At 50.3% G+C, this 23,475-nt stretch overlaps 1 long non-coding RNA gene and 1 pseudogene across 3 annotated transcripts in view; one reads left to right on the top strand and one right to left on the bottom strand.

Moving 5' to 3' along the window:
- LOC146833245 (uncharacterized) overlaps positions 1 to 23,475 on the top strand; it is a 543,599-nt gene that overhangs the window by 439,195 nt on the left and 80,929 nt on the right. The window lies entirely within an intron of this gene.
- Positions 7,183 to 9,067, bottom strand: LOC146833246 (uncharacterized; annotated as a pseudogene).

Genomic DNA, 23,475 nt, shown 5'->3' with positions numbered 1-23,475 from the left:
TTCATATAGCCATCTTGAAATATAGCTGGGAGTAAACTGTTGTTAGCCAAGGGGGTATATCTGTGGACCCTTTTGAGACTCAGTTTCTTTCAAAGTGCAGCCCAAACCCTAAAAGCATCCAACAGGATCTTAAATTTAACCCTCTTGAAATAAGCTAAATCAATATGGCGCATAAGGCAGCCTCGAGCTTCTGCCCCATATATTAATTCATATATAGAGACTGTTGGCTCTGCCATCAGTTCACTCTTATCCCTTCCCAACAGCCCGGCCATCTGCTGGATGGTTGCGGCCCAATAGTACAGTTGGAAATTTGGGACCGCCCAGCCCTCCCGGCCTCTTGGAAGAGTCATATATATATATATATATATATATATTTTTTTTAACTTTGATTTAACGTTTTACACATTACAGCCATTTCAGGACACAGCATGAGTATATCGAGTAACGTATACATCTAGCAAGTAAACACAGATCCCAACACCATCTGACCACATATTTCCGTCAGGGAGCTTCGCACTTGTCCAAGTCTATACATGATACATATCCCACCATGTCCCATGGGCCCCCCTCATTGGGATAGCTTAGTAATATTGTACAGCATAGCAAAGACATATATCCTCTAGACTTCACACACTATCCCTGCAGCCCTGAGATACAGATCCGGTCCTCTTCTCGTTATGTACCCATGTCACAAGCTACCTTCAGCTGCGGCAAGGACCCCCCCAAGAGGAGTCTGCACTGCATGGGAGCGGAGTTAAGCACCGTCCGAGTTGTACAGTTTGCGTATCAACAAGAGCCCCAGAGGAAGCGAACCCCCCCCCCTAGACTTCCGCCTCCTGCTCCAAAGAGGATGAGACCGCCGCCTCCGTGGTGGTCAATGAAAGATAGTTCTGAAGGGGTCCCCAAATGTCCTTCGGTCTGGACATTGACGGAAGGGTCTCGGCGTACGTAGCCAGCTGCCCCTGGCAATAGGGCAGGTCATCAATCCACTCTTTGTATTTAGGAGCCCTTCCCCTACCCCACCTACAAGCCACCCTGCGCCTAGCCAAGAGCAAAGCCATACCAGTGAATCTGCGATGCTCCTGAGGAAGGTGTGCAGTGTAACCTAAAAGTGCCAATACTGGGTCCCTCTCCACTGATGCACCCACCATCTTCCAGAGAGCCTGGAAAACCTTTGTCCAGAAATCCTGTATCCGCGGACATTCCCATGCTAAGTGTATAAAACCTGCTCCTGGACGGTGGCACCTCTCACACCTATCATTATCCGCCAGTGTTAAACGAAAATTTTTAGCAGGCGTGTAGTAAAGGCGCTGTAAGAACTTGTAGTGAATGACCCGCAGTCTGCTACTAGCAGATACCCTTGCAGTTTGAAGGCAGCAGTATTCCCATTGCTCTTCAGTCACTTCCCTTCCCAACTCCTCACTCCAGTGGGTCTGCGCCGTACATTGAGGTCCCGAAGAATGTGTGCGTATATTATGATAGTCGGGAAACTAGATGTTTGCTATCTGCCTATCCCAGCATCTGGTGCAATGGCATGAAGATCTTGGGCTCCTGCGGGAACCCTGGAAGGATAGAACGAAGGCCCTGCCGCAGCCGGATATATAGAAATGTATTTAAGGCCAAAGGAGAGGCCTCGCCAAATATTTGTGCAAGCGAAACAAACTTACCGCTCTGAAAGAGGTCTCCCCAGGTGGCAATCTGCACCCGTGCGCACAGTTGATGAAAGACCCGTTCCTGCAGCAGCGGCATACAGGGATGATAGGAGAGCGGAAGCGTTGGGGAGTACAGGAATGAGGAGCCACAGAGTCCGACTATATCATGCCACGCGTCCACTGTGCACGATACAGTGGTGGGAGGAATATCTCGGGTGCGCTTTGGGGCCAGTATCAGTCCATCCAATGGGAGGGGGTCTGCCAGCCAATGTTCTGCGGCCACCTGTGGCATGTACGGGGGGGGGGGACGAATCCAATAATACGCATAGTGTGCTTGCGCACTAAGATAATATATTTCGAAATCTGGAATTTCGAACCCTCCGCGAGCATAAGGTTGGGTTAGTATGGACCATTTGAGCCTAGGCTGTTTGCCACCCCAGACCAGCCTAATAAGTTCCGATCTGAGGGTCTTAAAAAAATATCTCCCAGGGTGATAAGGTATGTTCAAAAACAAATACAGAAATTGCGGAAGCACCACCATCTTTATCAAGGACTCCCGTCCAGCAAGCGACAGAGGCAGGGAAATCCATCGCGCGACATTATCAGAGAGGCGTTGCACCCCGGTACCATAATTAAGGCGGATCAGCTCGTCACGATCCCTGGAGAGCTGTATCCCAAGGTCCCGAAGATCTGAGTCGCACCAAGTCAGCGGGTAGTCTAGATCAAACCTGGTAGCTGCCGCCGTCAGCGGGAATACCTGCGATTTCCCCCAATTAATATGTACCCCGGATAGCCTACCAAAGGTGATACATTCACGGAGCAATGGGTTAATATTCTGCTGAGGGTCCCTCACGTACAATGTAATGTCATCTGCGTACTGGGATACCTGTATCTGACGCTGGATACATCGGAACGCTTTGTCACCATGGCGCTGCCTCAACCTGGAGGCTAATGGCTCCAATGCTATGGCAAACAGCAGTGGGGAAAGCAGGCACCCCTGGCGCGTACCCCGGGTTATGGGGAAGGCCCCAGATAGGCGCCCGTTGATTAACACCTTTGCAGTGGGCTTATAATACAGCAGCCGAATCCAAGATATAAAGAGAGGGGGGAACCCCATCCGTCCCAGTATCCCAAACAGGTAGTCCCATTCCACGGAGTCGAACGCTTTCGTAGCATCTAGGAACACCGCGGCCAATGGCAGCTCCAGAGCAACATTTTGTAAAAGGGAGAAGAAGGTACGCAGGTTATGAGATGTATCACGTCCCGGCACAAATCCCGATTGGTCGGGGAGTATGAGCCTTTCCAATAGCAGCGACAACCTGTTGGCAATGACTTTTGCCAGGATTTTCATGTCGCAGTTGATAAGGGATAACGGCCTATATGAGTCGCACCAGTCACTAGGTTTGCCCGGCTTCAACGATGAAATTATAAGTGCTTCACGCATCGATCGAGGAAGCTCCCCAACCTCCAGCGACTCTTCGTAGACTTCCTTGAGTACCGGAGCCATTATGTCAATGTATGTTTTATAGAATTCAATCGGGATGCCATCTAGGCCCGGCGCTTTACCCGTTTGCGTTTTCATAATGGCCTCTCGTATTTCGTCTAGTTCAAACGGTAAGCAGAGAAACACACGATGCGTATCAGAGAGCCAGCCCAGCGCAACATCTCCCAGGAATTCTTCAAGATCCAGCGAGCCACTGCGTAGTGTATAGGCTGGTATAGTGCATTGTAAATGTATATAGTATGTGTGCAGTGTCCCTGTGTCTCCGCGGCGCTGGGTCCTGAATCTCCAAGATGTAAGTAGAGAAGCGTGGTCGCCCGATCACCTCCGCCAATGCCCTTCCCGGTCTCTCACCCTCACCATATCTGCGGGCCTCCCAGTATCGCCCCCGGAATTTTGCCTCGCGCTGAGCGGTTTCCTCATAGTCTGACAGAAGTGCCCGAAAATCAGCCTATACCTTACCTGTTTCGTCCAATTCCATGCGATGCTCTAAGTCCTTAAGTTTCGTCTCCAGGGTCTTTAACGTCCCTTGTATATCCCTGAGCACTCCGAAGCTTTTGGAAATACAGAACCCCCTTATTGTTACCTTGAAGGCCTCCCAGATTGTTTCCACGCTATCCACCAACCCCTGTTCCGTTGATAGAAGTCCCGTATCTCTTCCCCCAACTCATGCTGAAACACTGAATCTAGCAGCGCTGTGGGTTGCAGTCGCCACCTAGGTCTGGGATTGTCATATCCTGGTGGATGAAGTGTTGTTCTCACTGGGCAATGGTCGGATAGCGTTCTAGCAGGCTGTGTCACTGCGCTCAGCGTCGGCGCCAACCCCCTTGTAAGGAGAATGTAGTCTATTCTCGCCCAGGTAGCCGCATGAGTCGTGAAATGTGTGCCTTCCGAGGATGAAAATGGCGCCAGGCGTCCACCAAACCTCCCTCTCTGAACATATCTTGTAGCACCCCTTGGGTGCGATTATAGTGGTGGGGAGCAGGGTTTGATCTGTCCAACGCAGGGTTAATCACCGCATTGAAGTCTCCGCCCCATATGACATGAGTTGATCCTATGTCTACTATCTTATCCCAGAGTGTGGTGAAGAAGTCAGGTGCGTCTGAGTTAGGGCCATAACAGCAGACCAGTGTAACCGTGTCTGCTCCCAATCTTCCCCAGGCAATAACAAAGCGCCCCTGTGAGTCCACTACAGATCCAGCCAGAACAAACGGCGTCTGTTTCTTTATTAAGATCGCCACGTGCATAGGAGGAGTATGAGGAGAACCGCCTATGCGCCGCCCATTTAGCAGCAAACGTATTAGAGAGTGTAGGATTGATATGTGTTTCCTGAAACATAGCAATATTAATCTGATGCCGATCCAAGTAAGCCAGGACCTGCCGCTTCTTCCTAGGGTCTCCCAGGCCCCGGATATTCCATGATATGACCCCTAGTCGGGACGTGGAGATCTCAGCGCTCGTGTCCCCTATGTGAGGCGGGCTAAGAAAGGGTTTAGTGCTCCCTCCCTCGCAGTTGAGCAGAGGGCTGGAAGAGGCCTTTCTTGAGTATCGTCTCGTGCTGTGACCATGCTCTCAACGTCTGATACGTTCCTATCAAATCGCAGTGCTGTGTCGCGTGTTCCCCAACTTGTGATGAACCCCTGTGATGTCCTCCCACTGAAGCAGCCCCAACTTGCCAGAATCACATTTCCCTCCCCCCCTTCCCTCCAAACCACAACTTCGTAAATGCATTACTTGACATGCAAACTAGAACCAAAGGGGGTTGCCCGCTGGGGGGAAACCCTAGGTGGCAGTCCGGAAGCCCCCCGCCCCCAGAGTCCATAGGTGGTGATTTAGACGAGCCCTGTAGGGGACCGGGGGGGGGGGCCCGGCGCCAACCTGAATATTAGACCCACAGGTGTGCCCTATTCAAGCAAGGTGCAGCGCCAAGCCGCCCATATCTACCAATTCAAAATATACCAGCGGTCCTTTATTCTTGTCCATCGCGTCTCTTCCTGCCCCCCGCTCGGGGCATGCCCGGCGGCGATACACATCAGTCTGGTGAGGCGGAGCGCCGCGGGGCAGCCGGCGAGCCAGAGCCGCCACCAGCGCGTTTGAGATGCTTGAGAAACTCCTCCACCTGCTGCGGGTTAGTAAAAAAGCGTTGTTTGCCCTGGTGGGAGATCCTGAAGCGTGCCGGGTACAGCAGAGCGTAGTCTATCTGCGCCTGTCTTAGCTTACTTTTTACTGCCATGAATTTACGTCTATCCTCTTGCACCGCAGCTGTGAAATCAGGATATGTGGAACAGGTAACTCCCTCATAACTGAGTTGCTGTTTGCTTCTGGCCACGCGGAGCACCGCATCCCGGTCTTTGTAGTTGAGAAGCCTAGCGATGATGGGGCGAGGCGTACCGCCTGGCGGCGGACGAGGCCCCAGAGATCGGTGAGCACGCTCCATGATGAAGTGAGGGGATAGGTGCTCCACACCAATGGCCGAGGTCAGCAGCTTCTCCACATACTCTTCCATTCTGCCCGTGTTGGTGGTCTCCGGTAGGCCAAGAAGGCGGATATTATTTCGCCGACTCCTCGCTTCTAAGTCCTCATTCTTGGCTGCTATAATTTTCAGTAGTTTGTCCATTTGTGCTACCTGAGTGGAGACCCGAGTGGAGGTATCCTCGGCATCCGAAATGCGACGCTCTGCCTCCCGTGGGCGATCTTCGTGGTTATCCAATTTATGCACAATGGCATCCATGCGCGTGGACATGCCATCCATTTTGTCAGCCATGGACGCAAAGCCCTGCCTAACCTCCTGGAGGATCGAAGTCAGCTCTCCCGTCGTCACTGCTGGGCCTCCAGCAGGACTCAGTTCTTCCGATGCGGTCTGCTCTTCTTGCGGGGCGCGATTTGTCTTTTTCGCCTCAAACGTGAGGCGAGATTGTCTGGCGTCTGATTTTCCCATCTTGAGCGCTAGCTGGGAAGCCGCGCAAGCCACCCCACTCCTCCGGGGTGCAGCGTAGTTGTACGCCGTTATATGCAGCCACTCACCTCCGCACAATCAGCGCATCAGAGTCTCAGTCTGGCTCCTCCGACAGTCCACACTCTGGCACACCTCTCGCTTGGGGGCAACCAACAATGTCTAGCTCTGCAGTTTTGCGGCCAGGGCTCTCAGGGGGTACGCACCCCGGGACAACATCCGATTGTTCCACGCTCTTGCCGGGCTAGCAGGAGCCCCAGGTGTGCGCTGTGCCGGCAGGCGGGTCACGGTCAGCATCCGCAGTCTCTTGCGCTGTTGTGGGTCACCGCGACCTGCGCAGCCCCCCCAGGGTGACAACAGACCTCCAAGTAGAAAGAGGGGGAGCAGAGGCTCAGGGAGCGCCGCAGCAAAACCAGATGTCCACTGCCCTCCGTCTGCAGCAGCCAGGTGTGGAGCCTCGTCCCGTCGTCCCCCGCCGCCCACCCCCCGGCAAGCTGGCCGGGAAGCTCCAGGGCAGGCCCCGGAGGGAATTCGCTGTGCCGGTTGCCTCCTTCCTCACTCGCGGATCTCTCTCCCCCAGGCAGTCTCGGCCGGAGCACAGCCCCCTCACCTGAGGAAGTCGCCGGGTCAAGCCAGACCAGATCTGCTGTCCTCCGCCGCCTCCAGGCCCTGAGGCCTACCCGCCACGCGTGCAGCCGCGGGCTCGCGTCAGTCCGCCCGCCGGACTCCGCGCTGCTCGAGATTTCTTGGGAGCAGCATCGCGGCATCCGCAGCCGTTTCCGTGCCGCGGGAGCCCTTCAGCCTCTCGGATTTTCTGTCAGCGGCCCCCGCAGTGTCGGGCCGTAGGTACAAGCGCGGGCAGTCTTCAATAGCGCTTGTGGGCAGGATATTTTTCGGATTTTCGGCGCCGGGCGGCAGGAGCCTCACATCCGTGCTGTCAAATTGCGCGGCGCCACCTAGCGTAGCGCCACCTAGCGCCCCCCCCAAGAGTCATATATTTTAAGGCTCTTCGAGGGCGTTGTCCGGCCCATAGGAACCTAGAAATCAGCTGGTTTAGAGCTAGAAACCAAGATTTATCAATTTCGACAGGGATGGCTCCAAATAAATATGAGTTTTGGGAAGAACATCATTGTAATAACGTTGCTCCTGCCTAATAGTGTGAGTTGTATATTATTTATTCTGGTAAAATCTGTTTTGAATTTCTGCAGTAGTGGTCCCAAATTGAGTTCGACAATTTTCTCTACATTGGCTGTAATCTCAACCCCCAGATATCTAGCATTCGGGGTAACCCGTTCACCCTCTAGATCTACCTTATCATTCATCACAATTTGTGTTTTACTATCGTTGAGCTGGTACCCCAAGATATTGTCACAATAGCTTGCCTCCCTTTCTATTTCCAAAAGAGCATCCTGAGGACTAGGTGTAATTATGGCCAGGTCATCTGCATAGGCTAAGATCTTAGTGTCCCCTCCTTTGGGGTGTATAGCCTGAATCCCTTCATTCCCTTCTATCTTCCTAATTAATGGATGGATGTATAGGGCGAAAAAAGGGGGGAGCAGGGACAGCCCTGCCGCGTGCCACATGAGCTCTTCAGTATATCAGACATGCAACCCATCATGGCTATTCTAGCAGTAGGTTTTTATTTGATTTGAAAGGTTTTATAAAGCGCTGGCTAGACCCTGGGGTATCAGAGCGCTTTACATGAGTGCAGGTTACATCGTTACAAAGGTTACACAGTTTTAGAGCATAGCGACATAGTTACAAGTTAAGTTGAGACAAACAATAAGGATATATACGTAAGGGAAAAAGAGGGCAAGGGGAGAGATTCAGGGGAGAGGGGGTAGGAGCAGGGGAAGTAGACAAAGAATGAAGGAGGGAAAGAGGAGGGGGCGAGTGAGAGACATAGCATGAAAGAGGAGGGGGAGGGTGACAGGGGCACAAACCGGTAGACGAGTAATAGCTGCGTGCAAAGTCCAGTAAGCTAGGATCCCAGTGGAAGTGGTATCATTCCCCCATCTGCGTTGAGAGAGGCTCCCTTTACCCAGTAGACTCTCTCAGAGGGGTCTCTGAGACTCCAAGGCCTATCTACTTGATCCTTCCCCAAAAAGGGGAGAGGGAGTGCTTTGGCAAGGGGCGCCATACCATACCTCAACTGTGAGTAGCTCCCTTGGTGCTGTGGACTCTCTGAGGGATCACTGAGATTCCAGAGTATAAATATTGGATCTTTCCCCAACAGGGGGAGAAGGAGTGCTTAGTCAAAGGGCACAAGGGACAGGGGCTAAGTGGCGTAGCAGGCAAGAGGAAAGAATCAGGGGAGAGGGGATAGGAGCAGAGGAAGTAGACAAAGAATGAATGGATGACTTGAAGGTGGAGGTTTGGGTCTTCAAACAGTGGAAACAAGACTTTCAGGTCCAAGAAGCGTACCGCCTTGACCACAATGTGACTGTGATACATGCAGGCCTCCTCTGCCCTCTCGAATGGGGTTAGATGGCATACATGGTAACACTCTTGTTCTTCCTGTGGAGTCAAGCCCTGTAATGTGTCACCAGCTGGTGGCGAACACCAAGCTCGGCTGGTAGACCATTTGAAGACACCAGATACAAACTCACTACGAGGCAAGAAGGGGTTCGGCGCTGACAAATTGCAGAGGAAGAGCTCCCTGAGAAGGTTCGTAATGGGCTTGTGAAGGAAGGTGGAACTCTTGTTGTACCTGGTGGACCAAACCATCCTGGTGGGCTCCGACAGGTAGAAGACAGAGCGGTTCTAGTTTAAGATCTGACTCACAGAGGTGGAACAGGATCTCCATGTGGAGAGGATGAGTAGGTGCCTTGACCTAGACCTGCTTGGTGAATCAGGGCGACCGTATAAGCAGAAATGTTGCCACGCCATGCAACAAAGAAGGATCAGTAAAGCTGCTATCAAGTAGAGGCACAGTTGGCAAAAGGTGATTCTTCGAACCATTGTGCAGGGACTTTCTTTCTTTGAATACATGCTCTTTTCCAGGTAACATTTGAGTCCCAACGCAAAGTAATTTTGTGTGCTTTTGAAGAAATGCACAGTTTTCTTGAGGAAGAGAATGGTCTCCTCCTTACAAGTCTTGCAGCAGTAGAAAAACAGATGGCCGGCGCAACTTTGTAACGCATAATGGATATGCATCATAATAGTACTTTCCAAAGGAGTGACAGCCATCCTACATACTGATCTCATGGGGGAGCGCTTGGTGCACAATGCAAGCAGCGAAGAGGGTGGAGGACAGGTGAAGCTGTGAATTGGGAGGATGGTGTTGGGCGACGTTATGCAACATAGCCACTGGATGGCTCCACAGACCATGATGCAGAGCAGGAGGATGGCGGCGATGATAAAACATCGGGCCATAGTCTGGTGTGCAGGATCCAGGGTTCAGGGGTGCTCTGGGGGCAGGGGAGAAAAGTCCAGAAGGGGAGACGGCCCACTGCAGTCCCGGGAGACACAGAAACCACTTCCAAAAAGTTCCACAAATCCCGGTACATAATCTGAATAGCACTAATAAACCCTTTACCCAAGCCTCTTCTCTCCATAATTGCCCACAGAAAAGGCCAGGAGACCCGATCGAAAGCTTTTTCTGCATCAGTTGTGCCCCGTCCCGGGACAAATCTATGTTGGAAAGGAGAAACCAGCTTCTTGATGACTATAGCTAGTCGACTCGATAAGCTTTTTTTACAAATCTTTTTTATTGAATGAACAAACCAAAAAATAAAGAAGATCAAAGCAAAAGAGAACAGATTGCAGTACATTATCAAGAATGTCCAGCGGTTTCCGTGCATTGATACGATATACTACAGGAAGTTGCAATTGTTCAATACCACAAACAAGCGTCTAATACAGTACTGAATGATATAGACATTCCTTCCCGTGGTCTGCCAACTGTGGGGAGGGGTCGTCAAAAGGTGTGCACATCATCCCCCTACGCACATTCCATGCCTCCCAAATCCTTGTCCACTTTGGGGGGGCAACCTCTGCTCTCGTACACCACCCTCACTGCCTGCTTGCACCAATCCATATCGGACTCCCAGTCACAAATCTTGGGTGTAAGTACGCCTTCCAGGTTCTCGCTATGTTGCATTTCGCTACCATGCAGCCGAGGGAGACCCATATTCTCTCGGCTCTTGTCAAATCTGTAGCTTCCCAGATATTTAGAAGGCACAAGCGGGGTGAGACTTCGATAGTTTTGTGGCATGTTGAAGACAGAGCAGACATGAACCTCCCACAATATGTCTGAAGAGTGGGGCAGTCCCACCATTGGTGGAGGAATGTACCAGTGTGGCCACAACCCCTGGGGCAGGCAGCAGAGCTTAGGGCACCCATTTTTACAAGCACTGAACTGGTGTAATAAGCCCTGTGCAGGAGCTTGATTTGGATGAGCTTAAATCAGGAGAGGATCGCCACCTCCCGGGGGGGAAGCCAACGCCTCCTGCCATTCTTCATCGTCAATGTCCCTAACGTCCTCCACCCAGTGTGCGCAAATTTTCCCCATTGTATTTGGTGTATTGTTAAGCATTTTACGATATGTCAATGATATTGCTTTGTTCTGGAGGTAGCCATCCAAGAGTCTATCCGCAGGGAAGTAGACAACTCCGTGCCCCTGGGTATAGCCCTTTGCAATGCGTTGCGGGCTTGGAGATCGCTAAAAGGGTCCACCCCACAGGTCGCCCACCTTGGTGAGACCTATCATGTCCCATATGTCGAAGCCTGGATGTTTCGATAAGTCCCAGTTGGTGTGTGTCCAGCAAGGAAGTAACTTGTGTAATTCTAGCCGTCCGCCCCAACCTGGTTGTTGCTGCATGCCATATGGCAATTGTGTGGAGGTCGGGGTATATTTAGGTGAGTGGTTCTTTCCTCCATAGAGAGCCCTGGAGTAATTACCGGGGAGCATATTATGTCAATCCATCTGATAAGCGGGGTCAGTCCCCGGCGGATGCACCCAGTGATTAATGACCACCAGTTGGGAAGTCCAATAATAGCTTTTGATTGCGGGCAGGGCGATACCACCATCATACCATCCTTTCATAAGTTTAGTTAACGCTATTCTGGGGACCCCATTATTCCAGAGCAAGGAGCGTACCTCCGCTTCGATGGTAGTAAAATAGTGCGCCGGAACCAAATACGGTGTGTTTTGCAGGGCATAGAGAAAGCAGGGAAACGCCATCATTTTATAAAGGATGGCTCTGCCCAATAGGGTGAGGGGCAGTGTCTTCCAATGTTGAACGTCGGCCTGGAAACGGCGCAATGGAGGAGCTAAATTGTGGGCATAAAAAACTATGGGGTTGGTTGTGGCATAAATTCCAAGGTATAAAAATCCATCCGCAACTATTTTAGCCCCACAGTCTCTGGGCAGGGTTGGGCGGGCTCCGCTCAGGACATAGACGACAGACTTATCCCAGTTAATGGTATAGCCGTAATACTGCAGAAAAAAGCAAATATGTGCAGGACATGGTGAATGGAAGCGTAGGGCCTGGCCAAGTAGAACTCTATAGCCGGAATACTGCAGAAAAAGAGCAAATATGTGCAGGACACGATGAATGGAAGCGAAGGGCCTGGCCAAGTAGAGCAGAATATCATTAGCGTAGATGGAGATTTTATCCATCCAATCCGCTGACCAGTTTAGACCCCTAATAAGGGGGGTCCTTCCTGATCCATATCGCCAGGGGCTCAAGGGACAGGGCAAAGAGCAAGGGGGAAAGGGGGCAACCCTGCCCCGTCCCCTTCTGCATTATAAATGTGGCCGAACGACCCCCGTTAACCATAACGCGGGCTAATGGCTCCGAATAGACTAGGCGAACCCAGGATAAAAATCTCTTCCCGAACCTGTAACGTTCAAGTGCTGCAAATAAAAAGGGCCATTCAATCATATTGAACGCCATCTTGGCGTCCACAGACATAATTACTGCTTCTTTCTGAATTGTAGCTGCCCTGCCCAAGGCTCCGTGGAGGCGGCGAAGGTTCAGGGCGGTGTTTCTGTCTGGCATAAAACCGGATTGATCCGGGTGGATCAGCTTATGCAGATGCAGTGAGAGGCGGCGTGTCAAGATTTTAGCTAGGATTTTGACTACTGGGTCCAGGAGGGAGATAGGTCTGTACGAGCCACAGCGCTCGGGGGATTTACCCTTCTTATGAATACCGACTATGTTGGCCAGTCTCTGTGTTGCGGGCAGAATCCTTTAGTGCACACTTTCCTCGTACATTCATATGAGGCAATCGTAGTAGCATTTATTTTGTATAGTTCGGTAGGGAGGCCACTAGGGCCCATGGCTTTGCCGGACTGTAAGGCGCCGATTGCTCTGGAGACCTCCTTGGTGGTTAAAATAAAGTCCAAATCTTCTACATCGTGAGGGTTAAGCACAGGCAGTCTTAGGGTTCTAGTACTTCTGCGGCTGCCTCATGTGTGGAAGTCTGAGTGGAGGTATAGACCTGTCTAAAATAATCAGTGAAAGCCTTTGCAATCCCAGCCCTATCATGTATCATCATACCATTCTGGCTTGTGATCCCAGCCAACCTTCTATTGGCTATGTCCCTTTTATCGAGCCAGGCTAATAATTTGCTTGCCTTGTCACCAATATCATATATGAGATGCTGGGTGGCTCGATGTTGGGCCCTTGCAGCTTCCTCAGCTATCTTTCTGTACTCCTGTTGTTTCATAAGCAGCTTGTGTTTGGTGTCAGGGGTGTCCGACGCCAAAAGAGCCCGCTTGAGAAGGACCATCTCACTTTCTATCGTATGTAGTTGCATCCTCTTCTCTTTCTTGTGGCCTACTATCGCTGCCACCCCGCTACCTCTCACTACGGTCTTGTATGCTTCCCACAACACGATATCCGAATCCACTGACCCTAAGTATTGGGCGGTTGTTTCGGTGAGTTTATCTCTGATTTCCAGCACTTTGAGGTACAAAGGGTTGAGAGTCATTTCATGATGTGTGGGGGAAGGGGCACTGCGTAAAATACCACCAGCGGGGAATGATCCGAGATGCACCTAGGAAGAAAGGAGATCTCCCCGAACCTGGGGAGCTGGGTGGCATTGCAGAAAATATAGTCAATTCGGGACAAACTGACATGGACGCCAGAAAGGAAAGTGTACTGTCTAGTTGTAGGGTTACTCACCCTCTGGTCATCTACCAAACCCATTGCCCAATGAAGTCCATTAGCATCTTCCCGGACGCCTCGCCTCGCCTAGGTGGCTGCCTATCTAGTTCCCCATCAAGGGCTGCGTTACAATCCCCACATAGCAGCAAGTCACCCTCCGGCAGACTCAATATGTGGGAGCCGAGCGCCGCCAGCGTCGTAGAGTGCAGTTTGGGGGGCACATACATTAAGGTTATATTGAGGGTTTACCCTCCCACAGACCCGACACAGTGACGAACCTACCCAAGGGATCATGAGTGACCGTTAATACCTGAAAAGGGAAGGAGGATCGCATGAGGATTCCCACCCCTTTAGACCTCCTAGCATAGCCCAAATGGTCCACCAGTTTATAACCTCATCTATTAAGTGCACAATAAGAGGATCCCTATATATGAGTCTCTTGCGGGAGCACAACCTCAGGGGCCTGACGCTTCAAATATTGCAAAACTATTCCACATTTGATTCGATCCCCCAGGCGGTTTACATTCCATGAGAGTAATTTAAAGCGGCCGAACAGGGGAGCCGAGTCACATTCAACGCTCATCGATATGTTGGGAATGGGGCCTTCTGTGACACAAGTGAACAAGGGTGGACAGACCGAGACATTGAGGCCTCCCCACCTTCACTGATGACACCCAAAAAACTGACCATAATGCCTTGGCCACGTCCGGTTAACATCTACTGACTGTACATACTTGACGGTTCAGTGATTGGTCCTTTCATCCGACAAGGAAAAGTTTCCCCGCTCTCACCTGGGCAAACCAGCAGCCTTTGCCCCAGCGACCATCATAATGACTAAAAGTTCCGGGAGGGCTAACCAGCTAGTAAGGTATCAGAACAATTGTAGTAGATCAAACACCCTCCTCCCGTTTAGGGCTTTCTTGGAGATGTCCGAAGCCGTGGAGGCACCTCAAAGAGTCGTTTTTGTGAGCAGCGGCAGCTCTCCAGCCCCCTAACCAATCCTAGATCTCCTCTGGGGTCTTGAAAAACCAGGATTTTCCTTCTGCCAGCACACGCAGCTTAGCCGAAAAAAATATAGCGTATTTCAAGTTTTTGTCCCGGAGTGCGCGTTTCACTCCTAGAATGGACATGCGTGCTGTCTGGAGAATAATTTCTCTGTCTTGATAATTAAAAATTCTCGCCAAGATGGGGCGCGGACCAGCACCCAGTTTAGGTGGTCCGCCAGACACTTTGTGAGCGCGTTCCACTAAAAAATACTGTGACAAGGACCGGGGCTGCAGGTGTTTTTTAATTAAATCCTCGACGGAGAGGTCCACGGCTTGACCCTCGGCTCTCTCAGGGACCCCAAGAATGTGCACATTATTGCGGCGGTCACGCCTTTCACAGTCCTCAAGTTATGCCTCCAAGTCCGAGGTTTGCGCCTGAAGCCTCTTGACAGTGATTTTCAGTGTCTTCGTGAAGTTTTGAAGCGCCGTCACTGTTTCTTCGGTCGATTTGACCCTCTCTCCCAAATTACGTAGATCTGCCTGCATGAGGGTCACTACAGACGTTACCGTATCGATTTTCTGTCGCAGCTCAGACCCCTTGGATAGCTTCCATCACATCCACCAGGGTTGGTGCCTCCTCCTGCAACTGCAGCTTTGCGCCATGTGATACGGCTCTTTCCTCCGAGCCTTCGTCCTGGACTGCGCGAATTTGTTGAGCTTCGTTTGGTGGGTCTGCTTGGGCCCCCCCGGGCAGTGGACATCTCGGCCCTGTTGTCTTTATGCAGACACTCCAACAGTGCTCAGGGTGCCGAGGCCGCCGGCTTATAGATCCAGCGCAGCTGCAGGGTCAGAACAAATTGTGCCTCCAGCCCACCACTTAGCTGCGTTCATGGCTGGCCAAGCCGCCGGGTGGATCCAATAAATGGCAGTCCGCTTTGGAGGCTCGGACCTGCCTCACCTCTATGCAGTATGTCGGCCTCAGGCGCCGCAGTGTGCACCCCCCAAACAGATCGCTGTCAGAGGAGGTGATCAATACTTGGCCTTCTTGCCCCCAGGTTCATGCGGCCGAGAGACCTAAGTCTCCACCATCGGCGATAGTTTCTATTAAATGTGTTCCAGCCGTTACCAATGCCGCATATAATGCTTGTAGAAGTTTCTTCACCTTTTTTTGACTCGTCCAGCCGTACTTAGACGCTTCCCCCCTAATACCAGCTTTAAGGGCGTCCCAGACTACATGAATGTTAGCGCTCCTCAGATTCTCTTTGATAAACCTAGGAATCCACACCTTCATGTGCTGTACAAAACCTTCCTTGATAAGTAAGGCACTATTAAAAGTCCAGCGTGTGGCCGGGGAGGGTTTAATGTGATTGCTTATTTCCAACACCAAGGGATTGTGATCTGACATGACTCTAGGATATTTATATATTTTGCAGCAGTGCACCAACTCCTGCGATACAAAAAAGTAATCCAGTCTTGCATGTATTTGATGTGGTGCCGAAAAATACGTAACTCCTGGGTCATTAGGTTCTTGCATTGCCCAAGCAGACAACCCATGGAGAAGGCTTAGTTGTGACAGAGACCTAAATACTTTGGGTTTACGACCTTGATACCCCATGCACTCCTGTTTGTTTGACAATTCATATTAATATTAAAGTCCCCACAGATTATTTGAGGAAGCGGCCAGACCACTAACTCCTCATTAAGCCATTCGAACAATGCCGGATCATCGAGAACCGGACCATAAACCAAACACAATGTAAACATGTTATTTTCTAGGCAGCATGGATGATTACCCATCTTCCCAGTTTACCCTAACTAGTCCGTGGAAACCTAGCTATTCATTTCCGAGCCATAACTGCCACCCCTCTTTGTTCCCTGTGTAGTGCAGGAAATCAATTGATAGCCTGCCAACTCTGAAACCTCCCGTCTGCTTCCTGCGATCTGGGTCTCCTGAAGGCAGATAATATCAGCCTTCAAGAATTGGACATCCACACCAACCCTCTGTTTTTTCTGGGGATTAGTTAAGCCACAGATGTTAATAGATGCTATTCTAAGTTTGCCCATTAATCAAGAAGGTTCGATCTCCGACATAGGGCACATCCAAATCGCGCAGCCAAATCACATTACACAAACTTCCCAAAATGTACACAATAACCACAAAACTCTTCCTTTGGATCACCCCCCCCCCCCCCCCCCACCCTCCATGCCCTCTCAAAAAGACAAGAAAGGTCCATGGACCTTTGTGATGCCTCCATTATCCTGCTGTGCCCCTAGCCGCTCTCCCTCTGAATTTAGGACATAGAGAATAAAATAACCCACCAAAGAAAAAGAAGAAATGCCTGAGAAAGTCCCTACCAATATCAAAAAAAGATCTTCCTTGTATCATCCCCAAACACCCTACAAAAAGTAACAGAGCATCGCCATTGTATTGTTATCCTATCTACGTGAGATTTCCTGCATATACTCCTGGGCTTGTATCTCTGAGGTAAACACCCTGGTTGTGCCTTTAAAAATAACCTTGAGTCAGGCGGGGTTCATTAAAAAAAACCTCAGAGCCCAATTTCTGAAAAGGGGTGATTAACTGACGGAGCCTCCATCTCCTTTCCACCGTAGTGTGACAAAAATCCGCTCTTACAGAAAAGGAGCACCCTTCAGCTGACCGCCTAGCATCGGGTCTGGCTTTTTCAAAATTTGCCTGGCGCAAAAGAAAATTTCCCAAAAATATGGGGATAGCGTTAGGTATTTCATTCTGCCCCGCTCTCATTTTCATCATCATAGGGAATCGGTGTGCCCTCTTCACCTCATTTTCCCAGTTCCAGTGTGCAAGTTCTGAAAATGCCCCCTTAAATAGTTTAAGAACAAATATGCGTATATCATCATCTCCTGTGTTCTCTTCAATGCCCAGTAGCCTCAAATTGTTCTGCCATTGACGATTTTCAAAATCTTCAATTTTCCATAATACGTCCGTCATTCTGGCTTCATTTGCCACATTTTTCTGCCCTGTATCCGCAGCCCTAGCCTCAAGCATCACAATTCGTTCCTCTAGCGCTGTAGTATGTTTAGCAATTTCTGAGCAAGTTTTGTTAACTTTGCGGCTGGCGCCCTAGAGTTTCTTCGTCACCATATGAGCCCTCTTATGATCTTGACGAGCTGTGATTTGCATCTGTTTGAGTGTCGAGTAAATTAGTCCCATGGATGGAGGGGAGGGATTCTGTATTAGTTTTGGGTTCCGGAAACAGTTTTGAGGCATCGAGTTGTACTCCATTCTCCTCTGTCTCATCGGTCTCCATCCCAAAAAAAGTGGTGGAATAATCCACTTTAGCTGACTTGTCTGGCTGTGATCAGAGTCTGAGCCCTTGCTTTTACCTCTAGTGCTTCAACTTTTTGTGCAGTTGGGTACGGGCCTCTCTGTATCAAGTCTTATAGGAGGGCTGCCACCATCCTCTCCTGTGACTTCCACGTCTGTGCCCTCGATATCACTAGTATTGGTGTGTTCAGACTCATCCGTAAGAGAATACAATTTATCTCCCTCTGGAGTCCCTGTATTCTTGCCGGATGCATGGGCAATATCTGATGTATTTGGCTCTTGGGAGCCCAGAGTACCCTGTTCTCCTCTCCCATCTCAACCCCAGTATCTGGCCCAAAAATCACATTATTCATGCCAGTCAATTTATGCATTTCAACATCGGTAATTTCTTTTTGTAGTGCCTCAAGGGGCAGCCTACCTTTGCTTGTCGTTTTTCCAGCTGCAGGCCCTTCAGCGCTCTCCAGTTCTTTAGCCAATTTGGGCGCTTTAGCATTGGTTTTGTCTGGTTGCCGCTGAGTCCGCGGCCAGCAAACATCCCAGGCTCAGTCTGCTGTTTGGGCCTGGTTGCCACGTGGGCTGGACACAGTTACAAATCGTCAATGAAGCAGAGCTGCATATTCCCTGTTATCAACACTCAATAAAGCACAGCAGTGTATTCTGTTACCACACCTCGGTGATGGACAATAGCGTACTCCCATGTACCCCCTCATAGTCCGTACCACTCTTCAATGAAGTACAGCAGTGTAGTCCCAGTTACCACCCCTCAATATACCACAGTAGCGAATTCGCAGATACAAATTGTCAATGAAGCACAGCAGTGTATTCTGCTACCACACGTCAGTAAAGGTCAACAGCGTACTTCCATTTACCACCCATCATATAGCACAGTAGCGAATTCGCATTTGCAAATTGTCAATGAAGCACAGCAGCGTATTCCCTGTTACCAATGCTCAATAAAGCACAGCAGCGTATTCTGTTACCACAACTCAGTGAAACGCAGCAGAGTACTACCAGTTATCACCCTCGATGTAGCACAGTAGCATTTCTGTAGTTACTAATCATCAATGAAGCACAAAAGCTCATTCCCTGTAACCAATGCTCAATACAGCACAGCAGTGTATTCTGTTACCACACCTCAATGAAGCACAACAGCGTACTTCCATTTACCTCCCCTCAATATAGAACAGTAATGAATTTGCAGATACAAATTGTCAATGAAGCACAGCAGCGTATTCCCTGTTATCAACGCTCGAAAAGCACAGCTTTGTATTCTGTTTTTACATCTCAGTGAAACGCAGAAGAGTACTCACAGTTATCTCACCTAGATTACAGGCTGTTGGGCATTAGTCAAATCTTCCTGGGGTACCAATCGCTCAAGCGCTTGAAAGGAAGCCATTCCTTTTTGTTAAATAACCCTCACACACTCTAGTAGTGTCATGCTTTATCATCAGGTTCACCCTGACTCCTAAAGGTCAGGGTGGGCTCGACCATATTTCAGGGAGTACTTAAGAGAAAATGGCCAGGGTGTTTAAAGATTAAAAATCCTCCGACTTCTCCAGGTATCCCTTTATTCGCGGAATCGTACGGGATATACAAAATGGAAAAAGGGGGGTCGCAAGGAAGTAATGGTCCTATGACCCTAGTTTCGACATGTTTCAGTCCTCAAAAAATGGCCAGTGCGGGTCCTGGACATCTTCAGGGCAAAAATGTTTCCCTCCCTGGTGTTATAGGAATTTCCTATATTTTAGTAGAGGGCAGAAATCTGCACTCATACAAAAAGGTAAGTAGATCACTTATCTCTCATCCTGCTCCGTAATGTTTCATATCCATGTGAAAAAAAAACCCTATATTGGAATTGTTTTTTTTTTTTTTTTTTTTTTTTTTGAAAAACCTTTATTGATGTTTCAATCATTTACACGTATGGGCCTACAACCCCCCGGGGCCGGCCGCTAAGTAAGCAGGATAATAAAAGCAAATGTCAACACAGGCGGCACCTCGGAGAGCAAATTCTTCAATCCAATATAGTCTGGCCAATGAGCCGCGCAGGTAGGACACCAGGAGAGAAAGGGTTTTTCATTTTATGATAAGACAAAACAGTAGGATCAGGTGCCAAACAATTTCCCAACAGCGAGAAGGGGCAAGGATAAGAGACGTAAACAATAAGCAGCAATACATTGAAACAATGGCGCAGGCGCGAAAAAGTACGGATGTGGAGAAATATCAAAAAAATAATTGCGCCTGCAAGTCCCCGTACCTAAAGCCCAGCGAACCCCCCGGAAACTGTGGCACACATGAAAAGCAAACGATTCACAATCAGGGTAGTGTATCGCACTGATCCCAGAAAAATAAGCAAAAAGGAACAGAGAAAAAAGAGGAGGCCATGGAAAAAGAGATAAAGACTAAAGAGTCCCCTCCCCCATCCCCCCACCCTGCACCTCTGCGAATGAGTATGGCCCCACCCCCCAGCAGTGTGCCTGTCGCCCTGGAACTAGACCCGAAATATAGAGGAGACAGGGAAAAAAGAGAGTGAGAAAGAGCCCCCCAGACGGGGGGGCGGAAAGAATATAATAAACTGGAGGAGGGCCTTAAAAACATACCCCCGGCTTCTCCCTCCCGCACGGTGAAATCTCCCCCCAGCAAGCAATTAGCAGCACCAAGTCGACATATCAAAAAAAGGGGGGGGGGGGGGATGGGGAGCATCATACACCAATTATGCGAATAACCACGAGAGCGCGCAACCGTGAGTCCGCCTGTCTACTAGGTGACCACCCCCGAAGGATCGGCCTCAGCCTTGACCGCTTTTTGCGATTCTGCCCATGCCTGCCCCTCGACCCAGCACCATGTCCGATGTCCCAAGGTACAGGAGTGTCCAAAAGCAGTCGGGAAGCGCCGCACACGGGTGGGGTGGAAGTCTCTGAGCATCCGCACTGACCGCTTCATGGAGGGGTGTCTGTTCCAGTGCCGCCCCAGGATCTGCGCTGCACACAAGGTCCAGACAGGCTGAATCAGCCAAATGAGACACACGTTGCCGGAATTGTCCCCGGGCCACCGGAGACCGCACACGGGACAAGGCCACCATCTTCCGCTCAGGTCCAATACCTCCGGAACAGATCAAGTCCACAGTTAGCCGACCACACGGTAGCATATCGTCCGGAGTGTCCGGCTGTACACTAATCGCGGGGGGGGCCGCAACATCTTCCTCTTGTGTGCAGTGTAAAAAGCCACTGTGTACCTGTGGACCAGCATGCCGCCACTGTCCCAACGCTGTCACCACATCATCCAGCTTCCCCCCCAGGATCCCGGCGCCATGAGCCAAGGAGTAATGAAGGGCCTCCAGGAGGTCGCCGTACCCCAGAGCAGCTCCCTCCGATCGCTCCGCCACACTCCCGAAAGTCACACATCCCCTGTCTCGCTGCGTCCCAGCGGAGAGGAGGGTAGGCTGCATCGTGACAAAATGGCCGCTGGGAAGGCCCGACTCGTATTGGGGCCAGGACCCCGGGAACAACGCCTCAAGGTCCACGTCGCTGAAGACAGGGATCCTGGGGCAGGCACAGATTCAGCCGTTGCGCGGGCACGGGCAACAGTCGTCTCCGCCACGGACCAGCTCCCGCAGAAAGCCGGGAGCAGCCCCCAAGGATCAGGGCGAGCCAGGGACGGCGTCCGGGCAGCTCACCGTCAAAGGCAGGGGCAATCGCCACAGAATCCGAGAATTGTACACCCTGGCATGTCATCAGTCCGCAACAGCACGCAGGCCAAGGGGAGCTTCGCTTCGGTGGACCGACTCCACCCAGTCACCACAGGCCGCTGTTGTTCAACTGCCACCCGGCGAAGGCGTCCACTCGAGGTCCCGGCTTCGGGACCGCACGGGCCGCAAAGTTCAACCGCTGATTTCTCCGGTTGTACGGCAGTCAGAAACCTCGGAGTCACACGATCGGTTGCCACTTTCGTTCACGAACACGATTTCGTAGCGCAGAGTAAGGATCTCATGCAGGATAGCCGTGCGGGATGCGGAGGTTCACGGAGCCGGGAATCTACGCTGCCGTCCCGGTCGCCATCTTGGCTCCTCCCTATATTGGAATTGTTAAGCGCATACTTGTCCAATCCACGCTGCACCTATGTCACCCATACATGCCGTTTGGGACGGGTGCTATAGTGAGATTATAATCTGTAGTTATCACAATCGTAACCAAGCCTTAAGGGTGTCAAACTCACCTAAGGCGTTTACTAGTGTGAGGTGGTGATGCCATTTGCATCCAACCACCTAACCCATGAAATAAGTGTAATTGTACACATCTTCATGTAACATTCATCATGCATCTCACCACTCATACAAATGTTGCTGCTTGCGTACTGCCTGTGATTCTTTTCTTTTCATCTCATAACCGTAATGTAAAGATCATCTTACCCTAGTGTGGAGGTCTTAAAATGTCTCGAGAGACTGCGTTTTAGAGGGAATAGCCTTGTAGTCAGACTCTAAAATACAAGTCAAAAGTAAAAGAGGAGACAAAATCAAAGAAACATTTGCTTCATTAGAAGTTGATGTTTTTTTTTTATTACACACGTACCGTGCTAGTAGTTCAGATCACATCCAAGCTTAACCCCGCCTCTTACTTACTTCCTCAAAGGTCAAGATGACAGAGAAGAGGGGATTTCAACCCATCATACCCCCCTACCACAGATGTATGAGTGGCCCAACCCATACAGACCACAGCAGTACCAAAATGTGTCATACTTTCAGCCTAACCAAAATCAACAGTATTTTTTAGGTTGGGGTGGGAGAAGAGGAAGACGTGGCAAAAGAGGCAACAGAAGAGTCCAATGGGATGACGACATTAGAGGAATGACATAAGAACCCAGATGAGGGACCAACAAGCAGGCCTAAGTTCAATGTAGATCTGGTAGTCAACCACACAGATGAGATCCTTGCACCAGAGGGACAGGGAGTTATCAACAAGGGGCTTGGCTTTGTCACCAACACCCAGATTGACAAGTTTAAGACCAGGTGTGAACCGAGTGAGTTTGTTAGGAAGATCCGGATAAAGACATTCTTTGAAGGGAAACCCGAACAAGAGAAAGACACTGGCCATACACCCCTGCAGCTTAAGTCTACATTTTGTCCGCCTACATCTATGATGCCCCCAGCGGTTATGGCGTTTGAAGCAGTAGTTACCAAAGAAGTGGAATTACTACAACCGAGGAGAGACGCCTCTAACAATCTGAGCAAAAAAGAACGAGAAGTGCGCCAATCGTTAAGCAACAGGAACAACATTGTAATAAAGCCAGCCAACAAGGGGGGGAACCTTTGTGATACAGGATGTAGAGACCTATAGAGATGGATGTCTTACTCTCTTTTCAGATGAGAGACATTATAAAAAAATACAGAGCGACCCCACAGCATGTCTTCATTAGACCATCTCGACATTGACAGCAGAAGCATTGGAGAACAGTTGGATCGCGAAGAAGGAAAGGGACTTTCTCATCACAGAGGAACCCACGACTCCCCTACTCCACACAATACCAAAAATCCATAATGGCAGGATCCCTCCTCTGGGCCGACCTATTGCGTCTGGCATTGGGCCGGCATTGGAACCCCTGTCCAAATACACTGACTGGTTCCTAAGACCTCTCGTCACCCAGATAAGATCTTATGTAAGGGATACTTAGCATCTGCTCAATATCCTAGTGGACCTAGAGTACTACCATACACAAGAAACTATGGCCTGCCTGGATGTGGAGGCTCTGTATACCAGTATACGGCAAGAGGAGAGTCTACGCGTGATTGAGAACACACTGAGCACTCAAGAATGGCCATGGGAAGCGCGTATTGAATGTATCTTGACTTTGATGCACATGGCCTTCACAGAGAACTTCTTCAGGTACGAGGACCAACTCTACCTACAGGTCCATGGGACTTCCATGGGCAGTACTTTTCCCCCCTAGTATTGCATGTCTGTACATGAG

Source organism: Triturus cristatus, chromosome 4_2 (assembly GCF_964204655.1).
Source record: "Triturus cristatus chromosome 4_2, aTriCri1.1, whole genome shotgun sequence".
In the NCBI taxonomy this organism is placed as follows: Eukaryota; Metazoa; Chordata; class Amphibia; order Caudata; family Salamandridae; genus Triturus; species Triturus cristatus.
The sequence above is the reverse complement of the archived record's forward strand: the minus strand, read 5'-3'. Positions and strand labels throughout refer to the sequence as shown.